The sequence below is a fragment of the Hordeum vulgare genome, chromosome 4H (genome assembly GCF_904849725.1).
Source record: "Hordeum vulgare subsp. vulgare chromosome 4H, MorexV3_pseudomolecules_assembly, whole genome shotgun sequence".
Classification (NCBI taxonomy): Eukaryota; Viridiplantae; Streptophyta; class Magnoliopsida; order Poales; family Poaceae; genus Hordeum; species Hordeum vulgare.
The window spans coordinates 182,705,599-182,714,349 of record NC_058521.1 but is presented as its reverse complement, the minus strand read 5'-3'; the positions used below and the strand labels follow the sequence as shown (position 1 = coordinate 182,714,349).

General features: G+C 45.0%; 1 long non-coding RNA gene across 1 annotated transcript; it reads right to left on the bottom strand.

Moving 5' to 3' along the window:
• Positions 1 to 285: 285 nt before the first annotated feature.
• LOC123448345 lies at positions 286 to 2,093 on the bottom strand. The gene is made up of 2 exons (XR_006631703.1): positions 1,383 to 2,093; positions 286 to 554 (listed from the first exon to the last, which is right to left on the bottom strand). It is a non-coding gene; the product is annotated as an uncharacterized LOC123448345 (long non-coding RNA).
• Positions 2,094 to 8,751: the final 6,658 nt, after the last annotated feature.

Below are 8,751 nucleotides of genomic sequence, written 5' to 3'. Positions count from 1 at the left end.
TATTTATTCCAGCGCTACTGCTAACGTAGGTACCAGTAGCACTTTAATTCCAGTGCTACTGCTAATAGGTTAGCTGTAGCGCGTTAGCAGTAGCGCTGCCCCCAACGCTACTCGTATGGGTAAAACCAGCGCTACAACTAGGCTTTCTCCTAGTAGTAAAGCCTTCCTCCTTTTACCAACTATATATGTGCATTAAATTAATTAGCAATAATATGGTGATATAACAAGGAACCCATGTTTTCACATGGAAGAAACTGCACCTACAACTGCAACGCTATAAGAAGGTTGAGCAAGCGGTAACATAGCCAAACTATGGTTTGCCGGGTTGTGGAAAGGTTAGTGGCTTTTCATGACAATGTAGGAAGGCTAATTAAACAGGTTGTAGGCAGCGAGACATAGCGAAGAAATGAAACACCTAGCATGGCAATGATAGTAATGGTATCTAGGTAAATGGTCATCTTGCATGACATCCTGTTTGGAAAAAGAATGAATATGTGAAGCACACAAACCAACATAGTCGAGCGGATCCTCTCACTCCGAAGCGGTTCGGATATCTATCGAGAAGAAGCAATTCAGAACAATAATCAAAACACGATAACACCACACATATGCATGACATGATGCACAATGATATATGATGCATGTTCAGTCTAATTATGCAAGGCATGGCCCATCACAACAATTGAATACTACGCATTAAGTGAAGCTCAATATGCAACGAGTTGCATATTGATAAAACTCCACATTTAATTACTTAGTTCATTCCCGTTTAGATACACGAGAATATTAAATGTTGTTAATCATGGCAAGAGGTGGAGCAGAATTAAACTACACTATCTAGGCATTTTAAATGAGGTCGGAAACAATTTATAGCATCCCCAAAATGACCCCATATCTAAATTTCAAAATCTTTTCATATCTTATCTAAACACATTTTATATTTGTTAAACAGTAAAATAAAATGAAGCATGTGATTCTACTCGTCATTCCAGTTGATTTACATATGTAGTTCGCATAAAACGGAGTTACGTTAATTAGCTATAGGCATTCTAAAATAGTGACAAAATCTACTATAATGCATGTCTTGATATTAATAAAAGTCGCAGCAAGGAAAAAAATTTATGCATGGGCCGATTTACAACATAGTGCAGCGGCCCACGGCTGGAATCGGCCCAAGTATGCGTGTGTGCAAAATATACAGAACATGGCCAAAATTAGGGGCGGCTAAAAACATCACGTAAAATCGAGGTGGCTGGGGCTCAAAGCCAACACCTCGTGGTTAAACCACTGTGCTATTGCATCTGATTGTGACAAAACATGACAACAAAGCAAAATAACCCATCCAACAACAACGGATCTAGGAAAAATGAAGCTTCACGTACCGGCTCACAGCAGGGGGGAAATAGAGGCCAGCGCCATGGCGATGCAGAGACGGCGACAGGGGCGGTCCTGGCGGAGAGTGACGGGGGCGATATATATCGGGGGCTTGGGGCGCCGGAACTTGAGGAGTTGGTCTTGTTCCTGACGAAGGCAGGGCCAGGCGATGCCATCGGAGGAGCTCATCCTCATGCGGCGACCCACCTTTCCTGTTTATCCCTGAAGAAAACAGAAACGACCGGGGGGTTCAAGGAGAGTGAAGGACCAGGAGAGTAAGGAGGGGAGAGGAGAGGGGGCATGGCCATAGGTCTGCAGGTGCTCCGGCGAGCTGGCGCCCAACTGCTGGTCGCCGAAGCTGCACGGGCTCTGGCTATGGGGTGAGCTCCTGCGGAGACGGCGAAGAACTGTGGTTGTTCCTGCTTGGCGCGACACAGGAGAGGAGGTGGGTTGCAGAGAAGGCGGCTCTGCAGGCACGTGGACACAGGGAGGTGCAAGCGATGCACGCGTCCTGTGGCTCTGCTTGCCCGGTGGAGGAGGTCGAGGCGCAGGGAGCTGCTGAATGGAGCATTGGAGGCAGGCACGGGCGAGGGATTGGGTTGGCTGGCTGGATTTGAGCGTTGATTTGCTCGATGTAGAAATCGAGGGGAAGGTGGATGCTTCTGCTCAGCTCGGGATCTGGGAGGATTCGGAGGTGGGAGGCGAGTGATGGCTTATTGGCGGTGGCTATGGGACAAGACCCTAAATTTAGGGTTGCTACACATATATGGCAAGATGGGCTAGGGTTAGGGGATTTCAGTCCGATTTCGAACCATTGGATCGCGATCCGATGGCTCCGATCAGAGGGGCTTTGCTAGGTGGGTTACTGGGCTCTATAGGGTGAGACGATCCAAGATGAGAGGGAAGTTTTGGCCCATGATATGCGTTTTTAAAACACCTAAAACGTCCGACGAATAAACCGATGATGTTGCCTCGATGGTCGACCGCTCATGTATCAAACGGATTCCGATTCCGACGAAATTTGGCTGGCGGCCTATCTACATTAAAATAAGACCGCACACCTAGTTTAAACCCAATCCAAAAATATTTTATACACCCTTTTAAAAACAATATTTAAATGATGTCGCGGGTGCGTGCGTTTGTGATTGGTCTGAAAATGGTCAAAGATGAAACAGAGTGTCGGTGCACTAAAGACCGGGGTCCCTAGTACCCTAGACTTGTGCACGGGCGCAAAGAGCCCGTGCTGGCAGGGCGTGGCAGGACCCAGTCAAGATGCAATACCGAAGGTTATCAAGGCCCCGGCAGGCCTGCCTTGCCGGGAAGATGACCAAGGCCACGCCGATTTGGTGATCGTGAGGAACTCACCAAGTACGAGACCTCGGCAAGCTCCCTTGCCGGGATGACGACCGAAGCCCCCAGTAAGCTCCCTTGCCAGGACGAAGACCCAAGGCCCCTGCAAGCTCCTTGCCGAGTTGGACCAGAAGATTTTGAAGACCGCAAGGACTTTGTTGATCGAGGCACGCGACCCTTTGAATATGAATATGAAACCATTTTTATGCATGACATATAGCACTTTATTTCGTTGCATCTGAATCCCGTTGAATCAGTGACCACCTTGATGGGAAGACTCAGATATTTCCTCATTGATACTTGCACTGGGCATGACCATACCATCCTATGAGGGTTGTGCGGGTGGGAAGTAGTTAGGATGCTTAGTAGTTGCTATGCAAAACGGGATGGGAAAATGCATGGTGTCGAAAAAGAAATGATTCCAAGGTCTTTTGAAAAACCCCGTCGGGTGCCACTAATTCCCGAGGGATATGGTGTTGAGTTAGGTAATGACTTCAAACGGAAGTGGTGTACCGAGGCAAAATGTGTGTGTGGTTTCAAAAAGGATTAGATTTAAGATGTGCTGACTGTCCCAACCTTACATGCGCAACCACGATACCCCTTATGGGATGGGGCTTTGTTGATTATTGTGGTCAGTACTAGTGGAGAGCCTGCATTACTAGTGGTGGGAGTGATGTGGTCACTCTCAATATGGGGTCGTGCGAGCAAAGGACAACCATGGGCTGTTTTTACAGACACCGGCACACCGTTGGTCCCTGCATGGGTGTTACTTGTGATGTACGTTATGCGGGTTGTGTGCGAACGAGTGGACTCCTCATTTGAATCATCATGGGAAGGCATTGTTTGGGTACTTACCTCGGGTATGGAAAATACTGCAAGTCGTGGAAAGACACGGAAGTTTCCCGAGTCTTGTGGGTAAAGTGCACAACCTCTGTAGAGTGTAAATCTATTAAAATAGTCATGTGCATGGTCATGGACAGTTGGTGGTCCTGCTTAGACTATGTCTAGATGTTTTCAGAAACATGGTGTGAGTATGTGAGAAAGATGTTAGCATGAGAAAGGAGATACTTGAGCTAATTCATATCACTTGACATGATGAATGAATATGAGATGTTCAACCCGTGGTATGTTGATATTTGTAACCTGTTCATACGGATATCTACAACCTCATAATGCATGCTTTTACAAGTTTTTTGATCATGTCATTGCACTTAAAATTAGCTTTCTGCAACTTACCTTTTAGCGCTATATCATGCATTGTTATTGCCTTGTTCCAAACATGGTTTGGTTCTGAGTACATTCAAACTACTCATTGGCTTGCCACTAGTTATTTAATTGGTTAGGCATGGAAGAACAGGAGTATGATAAAGAGTTCGATTGAGACGAACATGCAAAATAGGACGCTTCTCAATCAGAATGCATGTATGGTTAACGCAGATGGCATGAGTTCACGCTTTCGTTCAAGACTTCTGCTGCTAGTTTGTGCTTGGTGATTGGCCGTCATGGCCCAATCCATGTAAGACTTTGACCTTGACGGTCTCTATTTGTATCAGACAGTATGCATGGATGTAAGACTCTTGTTATTCAGCTTCCATATGTTCAGTGAACATTGATCTGTGGGATCACCGTACACGTGCATTTGGTTATCATGGCTTATCAGTCGGGGTCCCCACAAAAGCCTACCCTAATGGATGTCATTAAGGAAGCTCAGAAGGGACACAAGAGCATTGAAGCCATCAAGAGGAAGATCATGAAAGGCAAGGCTCGAGATTCTCACTAGATGAACAAGGGGCCGTAGGGTTTGGGAATCACATCTGTGTACCCAACAAAGTTGAGCTCAAGAATTTGATCTTGCAAGAATCGCATGATACTATGTATTCCATCCATCCCGGAGGAACCAAGATGGTCCAAGACTTTAAAGCAATATTTTGGTGGCATGGCATGAAGAGAGATAGAGAGAGAGACGCTGGATTGTTGCAACCTCTCAAAGTGCCCGAATGGAAGTGGGAAAAAGTCGAGATGGACTTCATCACCGGATTTCCCAGGTCATACAAGTATCATGATGGCATCTCTATCATTGTCGATCACGTGGCCAAGGTAGCCCACTTCATTCCCGCTAAGACCACCTATGATGGAAGCCAGCTAGCCAATCTCTACATCAACCATATCGTGAGCCTACATGGAGTCCCAAAACATATTGTGTCAAACCGAGGTACGTAGTTTACCTTAAGGTTTTGGAAAAGTTTCAAGAAGCCATGGGAACCCAGCTATTCTTCAACACTACCTTTCACCCCTAGACATGCGGACAAACGGAGGGAGTTAACCAAATACTCGAACATATGAGTCGTGCTTCTGCATTGGCATATGGAGCCAAGTGGGAAGATTTCTTACCCTTTGTCAAGTTCTCCTACAACAACAACTATCAGTCTAGTCTTAAGATGGCACCATTTCAGGTGTTGTATGGTCGCAAATGTTGCACTCCCCTCTCCTGGTCAAAAACAACAGAAGGACTAGTCTTTGGACTGGATATTCTCCGTGAAGCCAAAGAGCAAGTTCAACTTGTCAAATAAAGTCTAGAGACTGCCAAATCAAGACATAAGAGCTATGCCTATCTCTGAGTCACGCCTCTTAAAGGAAATAAGTGTTTCCACATCAAGGGAAAGCTCGCACCAAGATACATTGGCCCCTTCAAGATAACCGCAAGACAAGGAGAAGTTGCATACTAGCTAGAGCTACCTTCCGAGTTATCCAATGTGCACAACGTTTTCCACGTGTCACAACTCCGGAAGTGTCTCCAAGTCCACAACAGCCCCAACTTCTACAAGGAAATCGATCATCAAGCCATCGACCTTCAGCCAAACCTTAATTATCGTGAGTGGCCAGTTCACATCTTGGATGAAGCCGAGCGCTGCACTGGAAACTGCACCATCAATTACTTTAAGGTCTAGTGTAGCAACAACGCTGAAGCAGAAGCAACCTCGGAGCATGAAGACTACCTTAGATCCAAGTTCTCTTATATCTTTAGTGCCTAGCTTACGAATCTTGGGGACGAGATTTTTGTAAGGGGAGTAGGTCTATCACACCCTATGTTTTTACCACTTTGCTATGAAGATGATTTTAAAATTTTGGACCAGCTAATACTTTTTGTATGCTTATGATGCTTGACTTGATTGCTCTTAGCTTGTGTGTTTGTTTGTGTTCTAATTCACAAAGATCTTCCCGCTCTCCAAACTTATGTCCTTGAACCAAATACTTTCCCAATGACCATACCATGTGTATAGGACCTAAAACTATTTTAACAAAATATTATTTTCACCAAAAAGCATTTATTCAATTTAAGTTTTCAGAACCCCCCGAACTGATGTTTGTACTACAAGTCCTCAAATTAGGGATTAGGTTTTCCCCAACATTTTATTTGGATCCTATTATCAAAATTACTTCCCAAAACCACAAAAATATTATTTTAAAATTTACCTTTTAATTTTTTTAAATACATTTTTATGTCACAAATGGCCTTTTATAGGGGATTGTTTTTCCAAAATATTTAATAAAATTTAGGGAAACTGTGTCGGCATTTATTTTCCATATATAAGAGTTCCAACACATCGTCACGTTCAAACTATTGTGCCTATTTCAAATATTTGAAATATTTCTATAAGAAATATTCTCAAATAAATCCACGAAAATTCTAGCATGTCACATATGCCATATGTGATGATCTTGCCAATTTTCATCTCAATCCCATTCGGTTTTGTTCACCAAAATGCCCCCAAACCCTCTGTGTCGAGACCCAAACTTGAGAAACTTTACATTGTCAAGTTTGTCCATTTAATCCCAAAATTTGTGTGCATGAACTAATCCCCAAATGATGCTATTACACCAAGTGCTGCATTAAGGAGAATGTATTAGCATAACTAGATATACGAAAATGAGTTTCTGCTCATTTCTAGGGTTTGCCAAAGTTGCATTGTCAACTTTCTTCAAATGAGCTCAAACTTGGTGATCAACCTCATTCCTATCTATCATCTCATCATGTTAAATATCATAGCAACTAGAATATTTATACTTGACCAAACCAGCATAAAACACCTTTTGGTCGTTTCTAAAAATTTATGTTTCATCCCCTTAACTTGTTCTCCTTGAGCCTCAATTTTTACCACAGCGCCACCAAGTCCCTCCCCACCTCTAATAAGCTTTCCAATGGCCAACTCCATGCTTGAGAGGGTGGGAATCTCACTTGAACGCGTTGGACAAACCCATCTCTCTTCTCTCTCTGCTCTCTCTCCCACTCATGACCGTTTCCAAAGCATCCAAAGCCCCTCCCCATTTCTTCATTCCCCCTGATAAAGCTAGGCACTCTAGGATGCGCCAGAGCACACCAAAATCCATGTCGTGCTAGCTAAAGTCACGCTCCGGAGTGCGTTTCCGCATCCTAGAGAGTTGACCTCGCTTCCTAGCCACCTCAGGCCTCCCCCTTGTGTCCGTCGAGGCGCCTTGGCATCCAGGAAATGCCTCCATGTTTCCCTCTTCTCTCCCTTCCTCTCATGCGTGCAGTGTGTGCCATGGCCGCCCGGCTCGACTAGTGAGCGATATCACACGTGCTCGCACGAGAGCGCTCGCACTCTCTCCCATTCCCTCCCATGGACGTGGTTGATCCCCACAAGCGCCCTAGACATAGTCCAGCGAGCCCCCCGTGGCCTCTAGCCATGGAAACGACCGCGCCAAGCACTCAGTCCATGGTGCGCCTCCCCCTATAAATATCCTTCCCAAGCTATCTCCTCCCCTCTGGAGTCTCTCTCTACTTCCCAATCACACACCATTGCCCCCTAGGAATCTTCGAGTGCCCTAGCGCTCTGGATCAACCGGAGCTCCGCTACGTTGGAACACCGACGATCTCTGGGTACAACCCCTCTCTGACTCTTTTTATTCTCGTATGGGACTCTCTCGCCTGCATGACGTGTTTCCCTCCCTCTCCTCCGTCGATTGCTGCAGGAAGCATCGACTCTGACCACCTCCCAGAGCCCTCTGTCGCGGCCATCCTCATTGTCGGTGAGCCTCTACACTCCGGTGGCCCTCTCCACCTCCACCAGAACGGCGTCTCGACGCTGACTCTGTTCCCGTCCTCGGCTCGTGTTGTCGTGCCCTGCAACACCGTCGGTGAGCCCCGCCATTGTCTAGCTAGGGGTTAATGCTAATCCTCGCATGGAAGGCCGCTCCTGAGCCTCTGGCCTCGCCCCTGGGTCTCTCTCCCTCTGACGCTGGGCCCCACCCATTAGGTTTGAACCTGGAGTGCAAGGGAGCACCGAGTCGCCAACCACCTATGGCCCAAAGGCAGAGTGTATTTTTCATTTTCCTTTTTCTGTTTGTTCTCCAAAAATTCTAGAGGGCAAAAAATTATCCAAATCAAGTGATTCCATTTCCTAAAAACTTGTAATAATCCTGCCTATTTAATGTTGCCACTTGTGCACCATTAGCAAAATATTTTATGTGTTGTTTGTATTTAAAACCACTGTTAAAATACTTTTCACCATTTTTGACACTTCAAAACCAAAGCCTAAAAGTTTTGGCAATGTTAAATTTCACCCTAGTATTTTACAAAAAAAGATTTGACATTTTTAGGGGTGAAGTATGTCTCATAATTTCTTGTCGTGGTCTTACTTTTGCCCGTTATATTGCGATGATAGATTACTTGGTTAACTAAGAAGTTGGAACATAAGAGTTTGAAGTCTCCAAAGACATTGTTGAGCGGGATAAGCACCCCTTGACCATGTCTAAGAGACCCCTTTTGCATGGCATGAAGCACTTTACTTTATTCCATCCAATCATGATAAAATGGTCACCAATTTGGTGGGTTACTAATATGTTGTCTATAAATTTTTATTGTTCCATGCTATTATATTATCATCCTAGGATAATTTTTGTGCCATAATTCACCAATTTACATTAGTTTTGAGCACTAAACTATTAACCTAGTGCCCATGGCCATTTGTTGTTTTCAGCGTGTTTTTTGTTTTTCACGTTTTTAGT